The sequence below is a fragment of the Chlorocebus sabaeus genome, chromosome 12, assembly GCF_047675955.1.
Source record: "Chlorocebus sabaeus isolate Y175 chromosome 12, mChlSab1.0.hap1, whole genome shotgun sequence".
In the NCBI taxonomy this organism is placed as follows: domain Eukaryota; kingdom Metazoa; phylum Chordata; class Mammalia; order Primates; family Cercopithecidae; genus Chlorocebus; species Chlorocebus sabaeus.
This window is the reverse complement of record NC_132915.1, coordinates 56,204,848-56,230,300: the sequence shown is the minus strand read 5'-3', so window position 1 is coordinate 56,230,300 and position 25,453 is coordinate 56,204,848. Positions and strand designations below refer to the sequence as shown.

General features: G+C 40.1%; 1 protein-coding gene across 2 annotated transcripts in view; it reads right to left on the bottom strand.

Annotated features, from left to right (window-relative positions):
- The window catches only part of TEK (TEK receptor tyrosine kinase), a 156,516-nt gene extending 136,070 nt beyond the window's left edge, over positions 1–20,446 (bottom strand). Inside the window, exons 1-2 of one of the 2 annotated variants that reach the window (XM_073021697.1) lie at positions 19,839–20,446; positions 13,739–13,898 (exon numbers count right to left, since the gene is read on the bottom strand). The gene's annotated coding sequence lies outside the window, so the exon portion shown is untranslated. The remainder of the gene's footprint in view (positions 1–13,738; positions 13,899–19,838) is intronic. The other variant, XM_073021698.1, reaches the window with a different exon arrangement.
- Positions 20,447–25,453: the final 5,007 nt, after the last annotated feature.

The following is a 25,453-nucleotide window of genomic DNA, read 5'->3' as shown; positions in this document are numbered from 1 at the left end:
CCAAATAAAGGCAGCTCAGTTAGTTCCTACTTAAGCAGGACTTGTTCAATTCAGTGTTGCTAGCACTGATGGCTTAGAACTGAAAAGCTCTCTGAATAGAGGCTTTGTTTTGCACATAAGATTTACAATATCCCTGTGCATGTGTTCATAAATAACATTCAAGATATCCTGCCAGACCAGTCAGGAATACAGGCATGTTACTGTATAATAACAAAACACTCCTCTGACTTCTAAACACCACTCACAAAACTGCTAGAAACTCAGGTCCAAATCATTCCCTTTTGATTCCCTGGGGATAAAGTAATAGCTACTGAATTCCAGACCACATGGAAGTCCCCCACCCTTTGTGACTCAAGGCCTCCTCATCAGCTCTGTATTGTGACTCCTGGCATGGCTGCAGTCCCATACAGAAGCCATCCTGCCAGACTCTCCAGCTTTGCTGAAGCTGCCCTCCCTGTGCCCTCTGCACTCTATGCACCATAGCCTCCTCACTGTTCCTGGAACATTCCAAGCCCACAGCCCATGAACTCTTCCCCCTAAACCTCCAAGGGACTTTGTAATAGGTTCTCCTTTGACTTGAAAGCTCTTTCGGTTAATCACTTCAGTGAAGTGGGACACGGAGAACAAAATTAACCTGGAAAGAATGTTAGATTGTGTGTACCATCTTTTCACCCACAGCCTCCCTCTGAGATAGCAATCAGCCCTTCTCAGATATAGAAACAAACAAACAAACAAAAACAATTGTAATGAGGAATTTCACAAAGACAACTTAAAATAGAAACTTTCTTTTAAAGTAAGGAGCTATTTTTTTCTCTTGCATTTGGCAAAATACTCTAAGTTAGAGGCATGGAATCCATGCTGTACTTTTTTTTTTACACTGGAAAGTCCATATTGGAGTTGACCTCTAAAACTGGCATCCCAGTTCTCATTAAGTTAATGGTGTTAATTATTGATAATCTTCTGTCCTTCAACCTGGATTAATCTAGCTTAAATAAGGACAATCTGCAAGCAGGAAAAACTTATTTAATTACATGTATGTGTTTGGTTTAAAATACAGATACATATTAATACCACCTACACACCCATGCACAATATATAAACACATAGACAAACAATTCATGCTATGGCAGAATTAGCCAACCTGGCCTGTCTATAAGTCAATCAAAATGGAGTCTCTCCAAGTATAGTACAGAATATTGTTAGGAGATGAGGCCTTGGAATCAGAAAAGCAAATACAAATGCCTAAGTTCACCATTTCATTCCTAGCATGTTACACCAGAGATTTAAGCCTCAGCTTCCTCACCTCTAATGGTATTTTGAAAGTACTTACCTCACATTTGAGATAGTATGTGTACAATGTTTAGCACGGTGCCCGGGATACAGTATGTAAAAAATAAATATTACTATGTATTATTATTGTTAAAGCTTTAAAAATGAAGTTAATAGCCATCACTTGTATAAAGCTTATAATAATGTCCCAGTGATTAATTTAAAAGATGAAAACAATACAAGATATGTTCATATAACTTTAAGTGATCACAAGAGAGACAAACCATTATAAATAATACAAGTATGCTTCTGTGTTCATTTCTCTCCAAAAGTAACATTTCACTCAAGTATGACTTACGCTTTGATTACCCCTTTCAGAAAAATATGTGTTAAACCTTATTCTCCTTAAAAAAAATTCAAATAAAAAAACTCAACTTCACAGTGCAGATAGAAATGAAAATAAACTTCTAGTTTAGAGAGAATGAATTAATCATATGCACTAGCTACTTCTCTTTCTCAAAATTCATTAAAATGAAGTCCATGAAATTTTTAAGGATATAAGACCAACAAGACAAAGAAAATGAAACAGAAGACAGAAACCACAATATTTTGGAAGCTAGAAATTGCTAGACCAGAGTTAACTAATATAGCAGACACAGAAATGGTACTAAGTGATTGGTGGGGGAAAAGCAATCTACACTGCAGAACCTCTAAAAGAGCAATGAATTAGTGTCTACTTGTACATTTGGAATTGGGGATAAGGTGAAATTAAAATTAAGAGGAGTAGTTGAAAGTATGTTTAAGGCCAGGTGTGGTGGCTCACGCCTGTAATCCCAGCACTTTGGGAGGCCAAGGTGGGCGGATCATGAGGTTAAGAGATCGAGACCATCCTGGCCAACATGGTGAAACTCCGTCTCTACTAAAAACAGAAAAATTAGCTGGACGTGGTGGCATGCACCTGTAGTCCCAGCTATTTGGGAGGCTGAGGCAGGAGAATCGTTTGAACCTGGGAGGTGGAGGTTGCAGTGGGCGGAGATTGCACCACTGCACTCTAGCCTGGCAACAGAAGGAGACTCCATCTCAAAATAAATAAATAAATAAAAATAAAGTATGTTTTTAAAAAAACAGGCAAAATGTGATACCAGTTCATTTATACTAGAGTGGCTATAATGAAAAAGACAGTAACAAATCTTATATAGGATGTGGAGCAATGGAGACCTCATATGCTGCTGGTGGGAATGGAAATGGTGCAGCCACTTTGGAGACCAATAGTTCCTCAAATGATTAAGCACAGTGTTAGCATATGATTGAGCAATTCTACTCCTAGGTATATACCCAAGAGAAATGAAAACATGTCTACACAAAAATTTATTCAGTACATGATTTTTCAAAGCAGCATTATTCGTAATAGACAAAAAGAAGCTATACCCTCAAGCCATCAAATAATGAATGAATACATAAAATATGGTATATCCATACAATGGAGTATTTTTCGGCAATAAAAAAAAGAAGGACTGATTCATTCTATAACACACATGGAAACAGAGGCTAAGAGAAAGAATCCAGTCAGAAAAGACTGCCTAGTGTACGATTCCATTTCTATGAACTGTCCAGACTAGGAAAATCCATAGAACCAGAGAAGAGAGTAGTGGTTGCCTAGTCTGGGGTGGGGTGGAGGTGGGGAGTCAGTGAAGGATGGGGGCACTGGTTGCGAAGGATGACTTCTAAACGGCATGTGGTTTCTTCTTGGGATGATGAAAATGTTCCAAAATTGATGTGATGGTTGCACAACTCTGACTAAATATACAAAAACCATTAAATTATATACACTTTTTTAGATGGGGTCTTGTATTGCTGACCAGGCTGTTTTTGAACTCCTGGGCTCAAGTGATCCTCTTGCCTCAGACTCCCAAGTAGCTGGGATTTCAGGTGTGCACCACCATGCCCAGCTGAATTTTATACTTTAAATGGGTAAATTGTGTGCTATGTGAATGATATTTCAATCAAGCTATTCAAGAAGAGTGGGGGTCTTTTCTTTGGAGGGGGTAAAAGAGAGGTTCACTGGTCCACAGAGCATGGGCAGTAAGATTGGGCTGATTTAAACCTTGGGTCTTTGTCGCTCTGTTGGCTCCCAGAAAGCTGTCAAAAGTGTATCCTCTAGAGAGATCAGTGAATCTCTGGGGAACCTGACCAGCCCAAGTGAATAAATCTGAAGATGTTAAATGACTTCAACAAAGTCATTCCTCTAGTTTTGCTATTGTGGTGCTCACAGTCAACAAACTGAACTCATGCTCAGTCAGCTTTTTGGTGCCCCACATTTAAAGGGACAGCCAAGACAACCAGATTTTTAAAGTGAAGCCTCTAAAGCAGAGGTTCACAAAAATAGCCAGAAGAAAAGCAACCTGGAGGAAGCAGAGACTACTAAGAAGACGGAAATAACAAAAATTTTTAAAGGACTAATATTAACATCAGAAATATATGACCTGTTGCATGCATGAAATAAGAACAGGATGCTATTCTTAAAATATTCAAGTACATTCATACAATAGGATACTATTACGTGATAAAAAGGATGAGCTATCAAGTTATGCATAGATATGCATTAATTTTAACTGCATATTGCTAAATGCAAAAAGTCAGACTGAAAAGGTCACATCCTGAATCCTCCAATTATATGACATTCTGGAAAAGGCAAAACCATAGCAATAGTAAAAAAGACCAGTGGTTGCCCGGGATCTGAGGAGAGTGCTAAATAAGTAGACCACAGCAGATTTTCACGACAGTGATACTATTCTATATGATACTGTAATGACAGAGACACGACATTAAGACATTATGCATTTGTCGACTTAAAAAAAGTAAATCTTAATGCAAAATTTAAAAATTATTTAAAAGGCTAGAGGATCTCAGGACGGAATACAGAATGTGACAAAACAATCTAACTGTATTACAAATGCATGAAACAACCTCACTGAAGCGGGTGGGGAGAAAAAAAGGAAATGCCTTACTGGTTTTAAATCCCAGCATTCCAAACATTTAACCATGAAATTCTATTAATATTAGTGAAGTTAGCAAACTCTTTCATGTGACATCTCCAAGTAGATACTGAAATACTCAAAAAATGACAGTGTTAGTTACAAAATAGCACAAGAAAAACTTGCTTTCTAGATAGAGTATCCCTAATCTTGAGAACAAGTTAAGCAGTCCATTTTTAAAAATAATTTTCAGAAACTACCTGTTTATAAACAAGAAAGAAAAAGAGACATTTATGCCACAACACAGGTCAGGCACTTGCACATATGTTATCTCATTCAATCTTCCTCAACTTTGAAAGATAGCAATTTCTATTCCCATTTTACAAAATAAAATTTACATAAATAACGTCCAAGATCACAGAATATGTGGAAGATTTTCAGTGAGTGTTTACTGGAAATGAATAAAACAATAAATAATTTAAATACACGTCATGCATGTGAAACAAAGAGTATAAGGCTGGGCGCGGTGGCTCATGCCTGTAATCCCAGCACTTTGGGAGACCAAAGCGGGCAGATCATGAGGTCAGGAGATCGAGATCCTGGCTAATGTGGTGAAACCCCATCTCTACTAAAAATACAAAAAATTAGCCAGGCGTGGTGGCGGGCGGCTGTAGTTCCAGCACTTTGGGAGGCCGAGACGGGTGGATCACGAGGTCAGGAGATCGAGACCATCCTGGCTAACACGGTGAAACCCCGTCTCTACTAAAAAATACAAAAAACTAGCTGGGCGAGGTGGCGGGCGTCTGTAGTCCCAGCTACTCGGGAGGCTGAAGCAGGAGAATGGCGTGAACCTGGGAGGTTGAGCTTGCAGTGAGCCGAGATCGCGCCACGGCACTCCAGCCTGGGCAACTCAGTCTCAAAAAAAAAAAAAAAGTATCTTGTACATCGCTGAGCATGGAAATACATAATGAATTTAAATATTACCTATTTAGAAAGTTCAGTTATTGTTCAATGTTCACTGAAATTTTCATAAGAGGTTTCAGTGAGGGGGAAATATTTGAGTTGGCCTTTGAAGTATGGATAGAATATAAATAAATGGATGGTAGGGAGAAAGCTGAGGTGGAGGCAGCTACAGGCAAAGTCATGGGTGGGCAAGAACATGGCTGTGTAGAGTTAAGTGTATTAAAACACTTTCCTAGGAGTCTTTCAACTCTCTTTGTTTCCCCACATTATGTAGATGTTCTGCAGTGTCTGCTAATGTTATGGCTCTTGTTAATATTTAACTTTCTTTGATATAGTAACAAATATGGAAACATCATCAGATAAATCATTAAGACAAAGAATATAAGAACTAGGAGACCCTTAACATTTCCCAGGGCAACACACATGGTAAATGGCAGACTTGGGTGTGAACAGGTATTTCTGGTTTCCATGTTCTTTATTCTTTCTACCTACAAGGTTTGATTCCTCATTTACAAATGAGGAATGAAGTGTGGAGAACTTATATTACATAGGTTTGTTGCTGTTGTTGTTGTTTTGGTTTTGAGACAAGGTCTAGCTCTGTTGCCCAGGCTGGAGTGCAGTGGCTCAATCTCGGCTCACTGCAAACTCCGCCTCCTGGGCTCAAGCAATCCTCCTACCTCAGCCTCCTGAGGAGCTGGGACTAGAGGTGCATGCCACCACGCTCTGGCTAATTTTTGTAATTTTTGTGGAGATGGGGTTTCATCACATTACCCTTACTGGTCTCTTACCCCTGGGCTCAAGCGATCCACCCACCTCTGCCTCCCAAAGTGCTGGGATTACAGGCATGAGTCACTGCGCCTGGCCCGTAGTTTTTATTAAAGAGCAAATTCAGTAAGGATTTTGCATTCCAGTTTTTCTGGGAACACAGAATAACTGAATATATAATACAAATAGAACACAGATACCAGGCTCTGTCACACAGAAACAGAAGTCAAAAGCAGAGGAGTAGGTTAGGGAGGAAGATGAATCTATTTGGTTTGTGTAGAATTTGAGTTTCTGCTAGATAAGCTTTGGATTTCCAGAGCACCCTTCTCAGAAGATTCTTCAAATTATTGGGAAACCACTTGGAGTTCTGGCAGAAATAATAAACTATTTGTAGATGTGTCTGTTTATTCTAATTCCAAAGATTCCTTTTCTCCTCCAGTTAAGTGACCAAGTTGTGAATCGGCCCTTTGACAGTTAGGTATTATGTGTGTGTGCATTTTCTTAGCTTGATAGTTTAAATTACCCTGTAATCATTTGCCTCTTTGAAGGTTTGGGCTGAAAAGAAGGGATATGGCACTTCTTAGTCACTCCCATGCTGGAAGATATGCCTGGTCTCTACCTTCACCCACTTCTCTTCATTTCAGTGGAAACCTGATAAAGACCAGGCCCGCTGCTTGTCTAAACCTAGAGCTGATGAGAAAAGACAATCCCAATGTTACTGTAAAAGAATATTCTGTGTCCTGCCCCTGACTTTCCCTCGGAATTGAGGGAGAATCTCTCTTCCTTTTCATGAACACATTGCCCGCTTAATTTCAGTTAGGTTTTTTTAAAAAATAAAATAAAATAGAGTTTCTGCAGTCCTTTAAAAAGATGACAAATTTCTTAGAACAATAAATATTTGCCAGAATGCTCTTGTCTTAAGCATAATTGTGATTCAAGAAATAAGAAAATACAACTGATAAGAAACTCAGACAATATTCTCATTGCCTAAGTTTCTCGATGTGTTGAGAAAGAAAGCTAATAATACTTAGACAGATTTATGTTTTAAAAATGTATTTTCATGTTTTATGAAACATACGGGAGAGTTTTGTTCTTAAAATAATTTAAAATTTCATAGGTATTTTGTTTCATATTTCATTTTCATGGTGTCTTTTAAATTAGTTCATTTGGTCATGGATTAATCAGACTTTTTTCCTGCTGATCTGCAGGCTGGAGGTTTCACAGTTTTAAGCCTTTTGCATTTTGAATAGTTTCCTTTTAGCCAATTTGTTTTGCTTTTTTGCTTGTTTTTTTTGTTTGTTTTTTGAGACGTAGTCTCGCGGTGTCACCCAAGCTGGAGTGCAGTGGTGCAATCTCGGTTCACTGCAACCTCTGCCTCCCAGGTTCAAGCGATTTTCCTGCCTCAGCCTCCTGAGTAGCTGGGATTACAGGTGCCGCCACCAGGCCTGGCAAATTTTTGCATTTTTAGTAGAGACGGGGTTTCACCCTGTTGGTCAGGCTGGTCTCAAACTCCTGACCTCATGATCCGCCTGCCTTGGCCTCCCAAAGTGTTGGGATTACAGGCGTGAGCCACTGCACCCGGCCCAATTTTTACTTTTCTACCACATTTTAAAAGTAAATATGCAGATTAAGTATGTTAATATTTTTACTTATTTTATATCTACCATGTACAGGACTAATATTTCTTAATGGAAATTACTAATGAAGAAATTTTTAAAAACTAGCCTCTATTAGTGTTCTTGTCAACAGGAATGGCCTGATAAATATGTTTTAAGAAGTGCTTTTTTCATTCCAACTTGTAAATCATGGTATTTTATTCTGCTCCCTATAAAGATGTACTGTAAAAGTAGTGAACTGAGCAATTAACTCTGCTAAGACTTCTTACGTACTTGTTTAAGGACTTGATAGCATCATCGGTATATCACAAAAAGCCCTTGTTCTTGGAACTCTCTCCCCTTCCTCCACTCCCTACCACAGAAAAGTAGTGAAAAATGTTTAAGTGGTATTTATCAGCATGCTGCACACCACAAAGCATTTAGCCAAAAAGAAAAAGCAGCCAATGAGCTTGGAAGGAAAAGTGTGTAAGAGCCAAACAATTGTGTATTACTAAGATGATCAGACATCCTGTGTTAGGACAGCACTATTATGGAAAGGAAAGTCACTATTGATGAAAGTGAACTTGGAAAGATTTCTATTTCCGTATTCTTTCTTCTTCAAGCCTCCTGCCCCTGCTCCAATCCCCTACCGAATTCCACTTTCTAATAACAGTAATTTTAAAGGAGGGCATATCCCAATGGATTGCTTCTTTCTTTAGAACTTCCTTACCAGAAATTTATTGTTTTCTCTTTTTTAAAAGATGTTACATTTATTGCTACATAACCGTTGTACACAAGTGACATTTCCTATAAAAGTGACCTAAAGTGTTTTTATATTTCCTGCTGTTAATGGAAAAGATTCAACATCTATTAAAATGTAAAATGCACATGTCCTCCTCCAATCTAGTAATCCTACTCCTGTGAATCTATTCCAAAGAAGTAAACACATCAGTATATAAAGACATGTAAGGATATTTATTGTAGCAGTGTCTACATTGCCAAAAAATGGAAACAAAATCAACAATTGAGGGATTGCTGAATAGATAATGCTACCTCTAATCATGGAATATTGTGCTGCTGTCAAAAACAGGAATTCAAGTTATACCCAAATGATTTGGATGTATTTCCCCCAGGTAATGTTGGGTGAGAAAAGCAACCTGCTTTATAATATGACCCCATCTTTAAAATTATTTATTTTTAAAACCCTGTATTTGCAATATATGTAAATATATGTATGAATAGTTCTGCATCGAATTACATAAATCAAGAGAAAAAATGTAAGGATACATACTAGGCTGTAACAGGAATTATCATGGGAATGGGATGTAAGGAGGTTGAAGAAGGGAGATAGGAGATGAGATTTTTAAAAATTCACTATGAAAGCAGGTATATAATCACATTTATGTATTATCTAAAATTATATACAAAGTCTTAATAAAGATATGAACATTTTTAAAAACAAAAGGCTTAGGCAACAACACCTGAAATTTGTCCAAGTCTATAATAATTATCAATGGAAGCTAGAAATCAAAATAGGAAGTACATCATCTGAGGCTATTTGTTCTTATAGTGAAAAGGCATTCCTTAATACATTATAGCCATAATGCAATGTTTAAATGCCATTAAAATTTAAAATTGATGCATTGCCATTACATAATTTCTGAGAATATAAAATAACTTCCATTTAATAACACTAACTGCTACCATTTTTGAACACTTTGGTGTTGGGTACTGTGGAGATGCTTTAATACATTAGGTCATTTAATCTCTATGGCATGCTATGAGAGAGACATTATTTTTCTTACTTTGCTGAAAATTGTTGTTGAAATTGAGAATTAGAGAAGGTAGGTGATCTAAGGTTATCCAGCTAACAAGTAGAAGACCCAGGGTTAAAGCCCGATTGGTCTGACTGCAGAATCCATGCAATTAGCCACTATTCTACATGCACTCTCCCATTGTTCTGAAACCCAGATTTCCTCTGTTTTGTAACCTTTTCTTCTCTTGCAAAGGTTGTTGTGTGACATCTCAATCCTTGTAGCTGAGGTAAGCCTGACTGTGGGACTTATATGATGTGCAGTATATCTACAAAGAAGGAAACCCCATTAAAAAACCTCTATGACATGTGCTACTTAACTGTTTTGATCACTCTCAGAATCAGAATCTTGACTATCTAACACTGGGTATAAGTTTTTTAAGTTAGAATTTTATCACAGTAACAAAAATAATCATTTATTTACTCAACAAATATTTGTTGAATACCCGCCATGTGCAAAGCATTATTCTAGGGACTGTTGGGAATGATAGGTTCATCTTCCATTATATTCCAAAATATACTACAAACTATACAGGATTTATAGTAAGGTTATTGTTTAATTTTAACAAAACCTTAGTACTACTATCTAATTTGTGTTTAAATATCACCTTGATTAAAAATTTCAAATAACAAATAATACCTTGTATTAGGTTGGTACAAAAGTAACTGTTGTTTTTGCCATTAAAAGTAATTGCAAGAATCCCTTTAAATTTCTACAAAATGAAAAGATGAGGCTTAGACTAAGAGAAGATATCTGCAAAATAAAACTTCCAAAAGACAAATAATACAATAGAAAATGGGCAATAGATATGAAGAAGGTAATTCATAAAAGAAAGTCCAATTGTCATATGATCTCATTAGTCATCAGAGAAATCCCATTAAAGCAATAATTAGGAAAAATTTAAAGTTTGAAAATACTGAATCCAGGATTCATAGCTGGTGAGAGTGTAAGTCAGCACAACCTCTTTGGGAAGATCTAATTGAAAAAGTGCATTCCTTATGATCTTGCAATTCTATATCTAGGTAATGAAAGTTGTATAAAGTTGCACAAAAAGTCACCAGTGAGCTCAATGGGGCACTGTAGTAGAGAAAAACATAAAGCAACTAACTATCAATCTGTATGAAAATTGAAATAATAATGAGGTATTCACACAGTGGAACACAATACACAGTAATTAAAATGAAAAAAACAGGATCTATAAGAATCAACAGGGATAGCCTTCAATTAAGTAATGTTCAATGGAATAAAGAAGGTAGAGAATGATACCGTTTATGTAATTTTTTAAGGAGATAAAACGATTCCATATTCCACTTATAAACACATATATAGAATAAAAGTATAAAAATAGCCTGGAAGGATAAACACCAAATTTAAGGTGGTGATTAATTCTAGACTATGGGAATGAGGAGGAGAATAAAAAGGACATCACTGTATTTGTAATGTCCATTTCTGGTATCATATTTGTAATACCACTCACATGTAAACACAAATTATTAACAATTTGTAAACTCTAGGTAGTGAAAACACTGATGTTTGCTGTAAAATTATTTGTATTTACTGAATTTTCAATATTATTTAATAAAATCAAAGGTATTACTGTGATTGCTCTTGAAGAATGGATTGCAGAGAGGTGAGAGGTCAATTCAGGTCCAAGTATAACATGATGGTGGCTTGAACTAGCATTATAATAATGGAAATGGAAAAAAATGGACTGATCAAGTGATTTTCTGTAGGTAAAATTTTAGAAGATGCTGATGCACGGAATGTAAGGGGTAAAGGAGAGAAAGGAATGCAGGATATCTCTCAATTCTAAATCATTTTTCGTATACAGATTTATTTTCTACTTGGAGTCTGATCTTATAAATAGTTCCGCAGTTGAGTAAAAACATGGGGGATAGTATGAAACTACCTGTATAGTTCCATTAAAGGTCATTCAAAAAAAGTCACTTGGAGCAATTACTGGTTAATAACTTCAGGCATAAATACAAGAAAATTATACTTCCACATCTTGTTGAAAAGTGCTTTATCCACAAGTAATGCAAAGGGAACATACTAACAGGGCTTGGGTATAACTGGCCATATTTCTAGTTAACCATGCTTTTCTATTCCCTGGAGTTCAACCTTCTTTTCTGTTTGGCCAGAACATGGCATGTAGCCTAGAGGTGGATCACAGGGACAGAGGCTGGAGAATGGCAGTAATATTCATTTATGCCTTCTTTAGAAAGTGATTGTGAGAAACACCCATCCAAAACTCAAAGAATGGACTTGGAGACACAAAGAACAATGGAAGCAAGGCTTTGCATAGAGGTCTTGCAAGACTGGGTGTCTGGTAGGCAGGCACACCCAGGGCAGTTACAGCAGGTAATTTATCTCCTAGCATGCAAGTCCCTCCCCCAGTTCCTCACTGGTTGAGTACTATCAGGTTACAATCTTTCCGGACAAAGCCTAAGTTTTATTATTCCCCTTATAAGGTTATACCCCCCCACCCCCTTCCCCGCTTAAGTTTTGATTTCCCAATAACGGAACTTTCTTCCCTTTTATGGGCTGACCCCTCCTTTACAGTCTCTTCGCTTATCATGACTTTCCAGGTGCATGAGCTGTGTGGTTTTTTACATCCTTAGGCTGGCTGCCAGTACTTAGATTTATCATGCCTTGAAAATGGACCATTTAAAATGTTTTTTTTCACAGTGATTATCCCATAAAATTTGAGAAAACTGATGTGAAATGAAATGGCAGGCCTTGAAGAACCCCTGGAGGTTTTACCTGAATACCCGAGGAAAAAACATTTTACAGTAGTAAAGGGTTCATGAACCTGGAAGTTGGATTTATGAAGGGACACTTGATTTAGTTTTCCAGAATCAGCTAGTATTTGCATTTCCCACAGAAAACATATATTTATATAAAATTGTGTAATGTATTTATTTCCCATGTCTCCCATTAGAATGTAAATTCCAACTGGGTGGGAATTTTATTGGAATTAGAATGTAAATTCCAACCGGGTGGTCTTGGTCACTTCTTTTTTTTTTTTCTTTTTTGAGACGGAGTTTCACTCAGTCGCCCAAGCTGGAATGCAATGGCACGATCTCGGCTCACTGCCACCTCCACCTCCCGGATTCAAGTGATTCTCCTGCCTCAGCCTTCCAGGTAGCTGGAATTACAGGCATCCACCATCATGCCCAGCTAATTTTTGTATTTTTAGTAGACATGGGGTTTCACCATGTTGGCCAGGCTGGTCTTGAACTCCTGACCTCAGGTGACACACCATCTCGGCCTTCCAAAGTGCTGGGATTACAGGCGTGAGCCACAGCACCTGGCTGTGGTCACTTCTTTATTCAATAAGTTTTAGTTAAATGAATTTGATAAATGGAAAGTTTTACTTGCTGATAGGTTGTCTTTATAGTACAAATATATTTTGTTTTACCCATATGATGAACTTTGCATCGTTAGTGCTTCCTGTTATTGGCAATGGGATTATGATAAGTATGCGGATGAAAACTATAGCTGGTGGAAAACAATAACTGCAGAGGGTTGAGGCATATGTTGCGTTCATGCTCTGCAATGCTTGCTGTATTAGTTTTGTATCGCTGCTGTGATAAAATGCCACACATTCTGTGACTTAAAGCAGCACAAATTTATTATTTTACAGTTCTGGAAGTCAGAAGTCTGAAATGTGTCTTAGGGCAAAATCCATCTAGAGGCTCTAGGGAAAAATCTGTTTTAGAGACTGCTGCAATTCTTGGCTCACGCCCCCTTTCTCCGTCTTCAAAGAGCATCATTCCAACCTCTGCTTCTGTTGGCATAGTTCCTCTCTCTGACTCTGGCCCCTCTTATAAGGATATCTGTAATTATATTTTGCCAATCTGGATAATCCAGAATAATCTCTCCGTCTCAAGATCCTTACGTTAATCACATTTGTAGTCTGTCTTGCTGTGGAAGGTAACATATTTACAGGTTTTAGGGATTTGGATATGAACATTTTTTGAAGGAGGAAATGTTCACATCCAAATCCCTAGAACCTGCAAATATGTTATCTTCCATGGCTATCCTGGTCTACCATCGCCATTTAGAAATCTCACTTGCATTGAAATTTTCACTCTTTGCTCATCCACTACTGTTGCTTCAATGGCAAAAATACTGAAAAATTCTGAAAATTTAGAGGCACACAGCAGGGTTTCGCCCTGAATCAAAAAAATTCATTCCTATCTCGGCTGAGAAGTTCCTCATTATCTTGATAATAAATGTGAGGAAGGGAGAACATTATGTCTTTTATCGACTATTTTAAAAGATTGAAATATAAGTTATAAACAATAATTGTCAAGTTGTAAGGCAGTTTTGCACCTCACCTGGCGTTTCTTACCTTCTAAATATGCTGAAATTTTCTTTTCAGTTACATTCAAATGTGTGTTGTGCTTCAAAGCAGCAAACTCGGTAGGGCAGGCTTTTAATCACAAGGATGTTGCTTTTATTCTCAACATTTTTATAGCTTCTTTTTTTGAATTGTCTTTAGAGACAGTTCACTAGACACACAGGAAAACATGGCTCATTATTTTAAGGTCACAAGGTACTTTGCTTGCTCTGTCTTCTTCCCTTCCCCATTGTTTTAGTCCACTTAGCCTCATCTCCACTCCTTCCTCTGCTGATATTAGTGCCAGAGATCTGTGAGGTTGAGAGGAAGGCCTGGGGAGCCCAGAGTGTGGCTGGGAAGAGAGCAGGAAGAGCCTCACAAAGGGTTTACAAGGTAGCAAACTCTAATGTACATTTGTGTGATCCAGTTCATTTTACATACTAGTAATAAGTTGCTTGAGTATCAAAGTCATGTCATTAAAATAAATATGTACTGAGAACTGTATGTAATTTAACCTAAACTTTTATAAATTCCCAGTGTAAATATTATCTTGAATAAAAAGGTATACTCAAACAGACTTTTTGATGTATTGCTTTTTAACATGCGAGGTGGGATCAGTAAAGGAGAGACTGGAAAAATGTTGGAAATTTTCTGTACTGATTCTTCTCAAAGTATGTCTCAGTTCAGAGATTTTCTTAGAACAGCTCTATGATTTAAAGCTTTTCAACTTCAGTAATGAAAGTGTACTAGTTAGGTAGGTACATGGACAAATTTAAAACATTTTGATAACGGCATCATATGAAATATTTATACCATATAATATAGGCTACAAATGTTTTTGAATACTGGAGTTATTCAATGTAAACACAATTTACAAACCTTCTGATATTTTCAGTTTTTGAATTTACAGAATATTTGGCCAGACTCTTTCAGAGGCCCCATTCAGAAGAAAGTTTCTGAAATATTTGATATCTCTCTCTCTATATATATACATATACAGACATATAATATTTTCCTCACAAACCAATTAAGATTACTAGTCAATAAAATATATTTGTTTTATATATATAAGACATAGAATATTTTCTTCATAAACCAATTAAGATTACTATTTAATAAAATATGTCCATAACTGAAGAGTAAACAAATGAAGTGCAATGATAAATCCTATTTTAGGCTGTAATTTCACATAAGAAAATTGTTTTTTTCTTTTTCCTTACAGGACAGATTTCCTCTATTTAACAAAACTGCCTACATCCTAGTTAGTTGCTGCTCTCACTGTGTCTTTCAGAATAACCTATTTTGGTCTGAAAGTCATCAGAAAACTTGAAATAAGTGAACCATATAACAAGAGCTTATAGAAAAATAAAGAAACTGTATCAGGCCATTTTTCATTGCTATAAAGAAATACCTGGCCAGGCATGGTGGCTCACGCCTGTAATCCCAGCATTTTGGGAGGCCGAGGCAGGCGGATCATGAAGTCAGGAGATGTAGACCATCCTGGCTAACATGGTGAAACCCCATTTCTACTAAAAAAATATAAAAAGTTAGCCAGGTGTGGTGGCAGGCACCTGTAGTCCCAGCTACTCGGGAGGCTGAGGCAGCAGAATGGCGTGAACCCAGGAGTCGGAGCTCGCAGTGAGTCGAGATCACGCCACTGCACTCCAGCCTGGGCCACAGAGGAAGACTCCATCTCAAAAAAAAAAAAAAAAAAAAAAAAAAAAAAATCTGAGGGCCAAGTGCGGACGCTTATGCCTGTAATCCCAGCACTTTGGGACAAGGTCAAGAGTTTGAGACCAGTCTGGCCAACATGGTGAAACCTCGTCTCAATATATTAAGAATACAAAAATTAGAAGGGCATGCTGGCACATGCCTGTAATCCCAGCTACTTGGGAGGCTGAGGCAGGAGAATTGCTTGAACCCGGGAGGCGGTTGCAGTGAGCCGAGATCATGCCACTGCACTCTAGCCTGGGTGACAGAGCAAGACTGCATCTCAAAAAAAAAAAAAAAAAAAAAAAAAAAAAAATCTGAGTATCTGAGATGGGGTAATTTACAAAGAAAAAAGGTATAATTGGCTCACAGTTCTGCTGGTTTTACTGGAAGCATGGTGCTGCTCAGCATCTGGGAAAACCTCAGGAAACTTACAATCACAGTGGAAGGCAAAGGTGGAACAGGTACTTCACAAGGCAAAAGCTGGAGCAAGCAAGCGGGTAGGGGAGGGAGGTGCCAGATACTTTTAAATGACCAGGTCGTGTGAGATTTCAGAGGGAGAGCTCACTTATCACCAAGGGGATGGCCCAAGACATTTGCAAGGAATCTACCACTATGACCCAACTCTCTCTCACCACGCTCCACCTCCAACATTGGGGATTACAATTCAACATGAGATTTGGGCAGGGACACAAAGCCAAACCATGTCAAAAACAAACAAAAAATCTTGCTCTCTGGCTTCCTTTGATGGCTCATCCGCTTGCTATAATAAGAATAAAAAGCTCTAAATTCTAAATCCACACTATCCCACATGCGGCCAATCTCTGTATGTGAATATTAAGCACTTAAGTGTGCCTAGTGTGAACTGAAATGTGCTGCAGGTGTGAAATACACATTAGATCTCAAAGACTCAAAATGAAAGAAGAATGTAGGGGCAGTCAGCAAGATGGCTGACTAGAAGCAGCTAGTATGCATGGCTCTCATGGAGAGGAACAGAAAGGGCAAGTAAATACAACACCTTGAACTGAAACCTCCAGGTAATCGTACTGGCATTAATCAAGGAAACAACCCACAGAGAATGAAGAAAAGCAAGACAGGATAATGGTCACCTGGGGGCAACATGAAGACAGGGTATCCTCCTCTCCCCAGGGAAGTGGTAAGTGAATGAGTAACCCTGGGAAACCATGCTTCTCCCACAGATCTTTGCAACCCTTGCATCAGATCTCCTTGTGAACCCACTCCACCAGGGCCTTCTGTCTTCAGTCTGACAGACAGAGTTACATGGAATCTTGGCAAAGCAGCCACTCAGGCACGTGTTGAGACCCTGGAGGCTTAGATACTTGAGCTTTCTGGCAAAAGTAGCTGCAGCTCTGGCAAAGAGGGAGGTTAGACTCTTGTACGTACCCCTAAGAAAGAGGCTGAACACTGGGGGCTGAGCAGCAGTAGGCTGCAGGCCCCATTTTCATGGCACCTCACAAGATAAGACCTACTGGCTTGGAATTCCAGCCAGCTACCACTAGCAGCATTACACCTCCCTAAGAAGGAGTTTCCAGGGGGAGGGGTGGGCCACCATCTTTGCTATTCAGGTACCTTAGCTGTTTTAGCCTTCAGGCTTTGGAGAGTCTGAGCCAACCCGGGGCAGAAGGGGATCCCCCAGCACAGCACAGCTGCTCTACCAAAACGTGGACAGACTGCTGCTTTAACCGGGTGGCCAATTCCATTCCTCCCTACTGGGCAGGACCTCCTAACAGGGGCCTCCAGATACCCCCACCCAAGCTCTCTAGTGGACAGAGATCTGAATCCCCCCAGCACAGCACTCCCACAGGGTGGGGTGGGTGTATTAATCCATTTTCACACTGCTGATAAAGACATACCCAAGACTGAGCAATTCACAAAAGAAAGATGTTAAATTGGACACAGTTCCATGTGGCTGGGGAAGCCTCACAGTCATGGTGGAAGGCAAGGAAGAGCAAGTCACATCTTACATGGATGGCAGCAGGCAAAAAATGAGAGAGCTTGTGCAGGGGAAAGCCTCTTTTTAAAACCATCAGATCTCGTGAGACTTATTCACTGTCACAAGAAAAGCACAGGAAAGACCTGCCCCATGATTCAATTACCTCCCACCAGGTCCTTCCCACAACTTGTGGAAATTCAAGATGAGATGTGGGTGGGGACACAACCAAACCATATCAGCAAGCCACCATCTTTGCTGTTTGGGCAACTTAGCCATTCCAGCCTTTGGGCTTTGGAGTGTCTGAGGTGACTGGGGGCTGAAATGAACCCCCAGGATGGCATAACCACTCTACCAAAATGTGGCCAGATTGCTTTTTAAAGCAGGTGCTGATCCCGTTCCTCCTCACTGGGCAAGACCTCCCAATCAGGGTCTCCAGCCACTTCCTACAGGTGCCTTTGGGCTGATGAAAGGTCTGTACCTATCTGGGACAAAGCTCCCAGAGAGGACAGGCTGCCATCTCTGCTGTTTTACAGCCTTTGCTGGTGAGACCCCCAGGTTCTGGAAAATCTGAGGTGACTAGGGACTGGAGTAGGCCCCAAGCATACTGCAGCAGTCCTACAGAAAGTGGCCAGTCTGTTATGTAGGTGCCCATTCCCATATGTCCTCATCAGGCAGGTCCTCCAGGTCTGGGCCTCCAGCTCTCCCCTGCCACAGCTATCGAACCAGTACCAACTCAGCAACTCCCTGGCAGAGCCTCCAGGGCAACTGAAAGCCTCTCTGCCACTGCCTCTGCAGTGGAACTGCCCTTGCCACCGTTGGACTAATGAAGGAGCAAAGACCCTAAGTGCCTTATCCATACCTCCAAAAAGCTGCAGTTGACCCAAGGAGAGGAGACTAGTCTGTCTCCCATTGGTCCCACACACATCCCACAGCTCATCACCAGACAGGGAACACCTGGTTTGGGCCCTGTACAAACCCTCCATGTTGGGCTGACGGCATTGAATGATTGCTGACCTATATCACTCTAGGGTGGAGGCCTCAGGAGTCAAGCAAATTACCCTTGGCCACAACCACTACTAAGATCTCTTCCTCTTCTGCTTCTAAGCTGGGGAAGGAACATAAACACTGAGATCACCCCCAGACTGGCAGTGGGCAGCCCAGGAGTGCCAAGTCATGAACTATAACCAGCATTCAAGGGGGAGTGGAACCCACACTTTCAGAGCACTGAGAGGGAGCACAGCTGCAACTGTGAGGAAACATAGGGAAACCACACAACTGAGCAAGAGTCAACCAACTGACCAATAAGCCTAAGTGTCACCTACTGGATCACACCCCAAAGTTTCAATACCAAAAATACCTTATTAACATATTTTCCTCTGAAACCAAAGATAAGTGAGCTTCAAATAAAAAGCACAGCTACACAAAGCCTCAGCCCTCTGAAAACATCCAGAAAAGAAGTCTATTGGCTGTACTCTACACTGCAGTTAAAGGAACACCCACACACAGAGATGACAAAAAACCAATACAAGAACTCTGGTGACTCAGATGGCCAGGTTGTCACATATTATCCAAATGACCGAACCAGTTCTCCAAGAGTTCTTAACCAGGCCAAACTGGCTGAAATGACAGAAATAGAACTCAGAATATGGATAGGAACAAAGATCATTGAGATTCAGGAGGATGGCAAAACCCAATCCAAGGAAAACAAGAATCACAATAAAGTGATACAGGAGCTGAAGGACAAAATAGTTGGTATAAAAAAGAACATAATGGGTCTGACAGAGCTTAATAATACAACACAAGAATTTCCCAATGCAATCACAAGTACAAACAGCAGAATAAACCAAGCTAAGGAAAGAATCTCAGAACTTGAAGACCGGTTCTCTGAAATAAGACAGTCAGACAAAAATAAGGAAAATAGGATTAAAAAAGAAAGAACAAAACCTCTGAGAGGTATGGGATTATGTAAATAGGCAAAATCTATGAATCACGGGCGTCCCTGAAAGGGAGGGGGAGAAAGCAAACAACCTGGAGAATATATTTCAGGATATCATCCACGAAAACTTCCTCAACATTGCTAGAGAGGCCAATATTCAAATTCAGGAAATACAGAGAACTCCTGCAAGATTCTACACAAGAAGATCATCCCCCAGGAAAATCTGACATAATCATCAGATTTTCCAAGGTCAAAATGAAAGAAAAAATATTAAAGGCAACTGGAGAGAAAGGGCAGGTCACCTACAAACTGATTCCCATCAGGCTAACAGCAGACCTCTCAGCTGAAACCCTATAAGCCAGAAGAGACTTGGGACTATTTTCAACATTCTTAAAGAAAAAAAATTTCAACCAAGCATTTCATATCCAGCTGTATTAGTCCATTTTCATGCTGCTAGTAAAGACATACCCGAGACTAGGCAATTTCCAAAAAAAGAGGTTTAATGGACTCACAGTTCCACATGGCTGGGGAGGCCTCAGAATCATGGTGGAAGGTGGAAGGCATCTCACATGGTGGCAGACAAGAGAAGAGAGAGGAAAAAGTGAAAGCAAAAACCCCTTATAAAACCATCAGATCTGGTGAGACTTATTTACTACCACGAGAACAGTATGCAGGAAACTACCCCCATGATTCAATTATCTCCCACTGGGTCCCTCCCATAACTCATGAGAATTATGGGAGTATAATTCAAGATGAGATTTGGGTGGGGACACAGAGCCAAACCATATCATTCCACCCGGCTCCTCCCAAATCTCATGTCCTCACATTTCAAAACTAATCATACCTTCCCAACAGTCCCCCAAAGTCTTAACTCACTTCAGCATTAACTCAAAAGTCCACAGGCCAAAGTTTAAAGTTTAAAATTTACATATTTTGGCTGGACATAGTGGTTCATTCCTGTAATCCCAGCACTTTGGGAGGTCAAGGTGGGCAGATCACTTGAGGTCAGGAGCTCAAGACCAGTCTAGTCAACATGACAAAACTCCATCTCTACTAAAAATACAAAAAATTAGCTGAGTGTAGTGGCACTCACCTGTAATCTCAGCTACACGGGAGGCTGAGGCAGGAGAATCACTTGAACCTGGGAGGCAGAGGTTGCAGTGAGCCAAGATCGTGCCATTGCATTCCAGCCTGGGTGATAGAGACTCCATCTCAAAAAAAAAAAAAAAAAAAAAAATATATATATATATATATATATATATATATATATTTGGCTCACATTTGTAGCTCATATGGGACAGCACTATTCTAAATCATAAGGGCAATATTTTTTCCTGTACAATCAGATAGCTTCACTACCAAGTAGATTTGTTTAAATGAGTTGCAGTATATTTATGCATTAAAATATCTTTAATTCAAAATATTTTAAAAGCATTATCTATTTAATCAGCATCTCCTTCTGTAAGAGTAGTTATATCCCCTATGTTCCAAAGGCAGCACACAGAGATTTAAATGACTGACAATTGTAGAAGTTGTACAGGTGCTCTAAGTCTAGCTAGATTAAATTACAATGCCTTCAATTTTACATTTTTTCTTTTCTTTTCTTTTTTTTGAAACGCAGTCTCACTCTGTCACCAGGCTGGAGTGCAGGGGCATGATCTCAGCTCAATGCAACCTCCGCCTACTGGGTTCAAGTGATTGTCCTGCCTCAGCCTCCTGAGTAGCTGGCACTACAGGTGTGCGCCACCACGCCCAACTAATTTTTTAAATTTTTAGTAGAGACAGCATTTCACCATGTTGAGCAGGATGGTTTTGATCTCTTGACCTCGTGATCCACCCGCCTCAGCCTCCCAAAGTGTTGGGATCACAGGCGTGAGCCACCACGCCCAGCCTAATTTAACTTTTCTTTGTATACTTCCTTTAGAGAAGCAATGGTCATTTTATCTAAAAAACAAAACAGAAGGTTTGTCTAGAAAAAAGCAAATCATAGATCCTAGAAAAAAGGCTAACAAATGGGAGCTTAAATGATTAATCTCAACAGATTTTCCCTCAACCACAGTAAAAGACGAGAAAAACCTGAATCACTTGCTGCAGTTGGCAAAAGCGTTGTAACAGAAAAGCTATCGAAATTCTCACCAAATCCGGTAGTCCACCAAGAACTCTTTCTGAATTATGTTTACAGAAGGGCAAGTTGGTTGGTTTTCACCAATAAATGTCATCATCTCCCTCTTTTTCTCTCTCCATATATAGATATAGATATAGCCATCCATATATTCATATGTATGTGTCTATATTTCATATATATCCATTCATCCATCCATCACCAGAGAACTCAAACCTGGACTGTTTTTTAATAAGCTTCAAAACGTTCCCTTTTCCCACAGCTAAATTATACTCAAAGGTGAAAAGCTTTTCCTCTAAGAGATCAGGAACAAAATAAGGATGCTCACTCTCATCACGTATGTTCAACATAGTACTGGAAGTCCTAGCCAGAGTAATTAGGCAAAATAAAAATAAAAGGCATCCATATAGAAAAGGCAGAAATTCAAGAAGTGTCTCTGTTTACTGATGACATGACTTATATATAGAAGACCCTAATTATCTACAGTTAGTGACAAAATAGAAGCCTATGGAAAATAGTCACGATCAAATTTTCATTACATAGTTATCCCAATCACAAAGTCACTATCACAGTTTGCAATTAGCCTGAGAAATAGGGATCTTTGAGATGATTCCAATAGCCATGGGGTCCCATAATAACCCTGGAAATAGACCCAGGGAAACTGAATGACTTGCTCAAAATCCTCCAGCTAGCAGGTAACAGAGGTGCTTCAGATTCAAACTCCTGTGCCCTTTCATATGCTACATTCCCTTGATACAGTAGTCCCCGCTTAGCTTTGGTTTTGCTTTCCATGGTTTCAGTTACCCAAGATCAACTGCAGTGCAAAAACATTACATGGAAAATTTCAGAAATAAACAATTCACAGGTTTTACTTTGTGTACTGTTCTGAGTAGCATAATGAAATCTTACACCATCCCACTCCTTCCCACCCGGGACATGAATCATCCCTTTATCTAGTGTACCCATGCTGTAGACCTGGCTCTCTTGTTAGACACTTAAGTAGCCTCCTCAATTATCCAATTCACTGTCTTAATGACAGTGCTTGTGTTCAAACTGCCTTTGTTCTACTTAATAATGGCCCCCGGGGGCGGAGCAAGATGGCCGAATAGGAACAGCTCTAGTCTCCAACTCCCAGCGCGAGCGACACAGAAGACCGGTGATTTCTGCATTTTCAACTGAGGTACTGGGTTCATCTCACTGGGGAGTGCCAGACAATCCGTGCTGGTCAGCTGCTGCAGCCCGACCAGCGAGAGCTGAAGCAGGGCGAGGCATTGCCTCACCTGGAAAGCGCAAGGGGGAAGGGAATCCCTTTTCCTAGCCAGGGGAACTGAGACACACAACACCTGGAAAATCGGGTAACTCCCACCCCAATACTGTGCTTTAAGCAAACAGGCACACCAGGAGATCATATCCCACACCTGGCCGGGAGGGTCCCACACCCACGGAGCCTCCCTCATTGCTAGCACAGCAGTCTGTGATCTAACGGCAAGGCAGCAGCGAGGCTGGGGGAGGGGCGCCCGCCATTGCTGAGGCTTAAGTAGGTAAACAAAGCTGCTGGGAAGCTCAAACTGGGTGGAGCTCACAGCAGCTCAAGGAAACCTGCCTGTCTCTGTAGACTCCACCTCTGGGGACAGGGCACAGTAAACAATAACAAACGCAGCAGAAAGCTCTGCAGACGCAAACGACTCTGTCTGACAGCTTTGAAGAGAGCAGTGGATCTCCCAACACGGAGGTTGAGATCTGAGAAGGGACAGACTCCCTGCTCAAGTGGGTCCCTGACCCCCGAGTAGCCTAACTGGGAGACATCCCCCACTAGGGGCAGTCTGACACCCCACACCTCACAGGGTGGAGTACACCCCTGAGAGGAAGCTTCCAAAGCAAGAATCAGACAGGTACACTCGCTGTTCAGAAATATTCTATCTTCTGCAGCCTCTGCTGCTGATACCCAGGCAAACAGGGTCTGGAGTGGACCTCAAGCAATCTCCAACAGACCTACAGCTGAGGGTCCTGACTGTTAGAAGGAAAACTATCAAACAGGAAGGACACCTACACCAAAACCCCATCAGTACATCACCATCATCAAAGACCAGAGGCAGATAAACCACAAAGATGGGGAAAAAGCAGGGCAGAAAAGCTGGAAATTCAAAAAATAAGAGCACATCTCCCCCGGCAAAGGAGCGCAGCTCATCGCCAGCAACGGATCAAAGCTGGACGGAGAATGACTTCGACGAGATGAGAGAAGAAGGCTTCAGTCCATCAAATTTCTCAGAGCTAAAGGAGGAATTACGTACCCAGTGCAAAGAAACTAAAAATCTTGAAAAAAAAAGTGGAAGAATTGATGGCTAGAGTAATTAATGCAGAGAAGGTCATAAACAAAATGAAAGAGACGAAAACCATGACACGAGAAATACGTGACAAATGCACAAGCTTCAGTAACCAACTCGATCAACTGGAAGAAAGAATGTCAGCGATTGAGGATCAAATGAATGAAATGAAGCGAGAAGAGAAACCAAAAGAAAAAAGAAGAAAAAGAAATGAACAAAGCCTGCAAGAAGTATGGGATTATGTAAAAAGACCAAATCTACGTCTGATTGGGGTGCCTGAAAGTGAGGGGGAAAATGGAACCAAGTTGGAAAACACTCTTCAGGATATCATCCAGGAGAACTTCCCCAACCTAGTAGGGCAGGCCAACATTCAAATCCAGGAAATACAGAGAACGCCACAAAGATACTCCTCGAGAAGAGCAACTCCAAGACACATAATTGCCAGATTCACCAAAGTTGAAATGAAGGAAAAAATCTTAAGGGCAGCCAGAGAGAAAGGTCGGGTTACCCACAAAGGGAAGCCCATCAGACTAACAGCAGATCTCTCGGCAGGAACTCTCCAAGCCAGAAGAGAGTGGGGGCCAATATTCAACATTCTTAAAGAAAAGAATTTTAAACCCAGAATTTTATATCCAGCCAGACTAAGTTTCATAAGTGAAGGAGAAATAAAATCCTTTACAGATAAGCAAATGCTTAGAGATTTTGTCACCACTAGGCCTGCCTTACAAGAGACCCTGAAGGAAGCACTAAACATGGAAAGGAACAACTGGTACCAGCCATTGCAAAAACATGCCAAAATGTAAAGACCATCAAGGCTAGGAAGAAACTGCATCAACTAACGAGCAAAATAACCAGTTAATATCATAATGGCAGGATCAAGTTCACACATAACAATCTTAACCTTAAATGTAAATGGACTAAATGCTCCAATTAAAAGACACAGACTGGCAAACTGGATAAAGAGTCAAGACCCATCAGTCCGCTGTATTCAGGAGACCCATCTCACACGCAGAGACATACATAGGCTCAAAATAAAGGGATGGAGGAAGATTTACCAAGCAAATGGAGAACAAAAAAAAGCGGGGGTTGCAATACTAGTCTCTGATAAAACAGACTTTAAACCATCAAAGATCAAAAGAGACAAAGAAGGCCATTACATAATGGTAAAGGGATCAATTCAACAGGAAGAGCTAACTATCCTAAATATATATGCACCCAATACAGGAGCACCCAGATTCATAAAGCAAGTCCTTAGAGACTTACAAAGAGACTTAGACTCCCATACAATAATAATGGGAGACTTCAACACTCCACTGTCAACATTAGACAGATCAACGAGACAGAAAGTTAACAAGGATATCCAGGAATTGAACTCATCTCTGCAGCAAGCAGACCTAATAGACATCTATAGAACTCTCCACCCCAAATCAACAGAATATACATTCTTCTCAGCACCACATCGTACTTACTCCAAAATTGACCACGTAATTGGAAGTAAAGCACTCCTCAGCAAAAGTACAAGAACAGAAATTATAACAAACTGTCTCTCAGACCACAGTGCAATCAAACTAGAACTCAGGACTAAGAAACTCAATCAAAACCGCTCAACTACATGGAAACTGAACAACCTGCTCCTGAATGACTACTGGGTACATAACGAAATGAAGGCAGAAATAAAGAT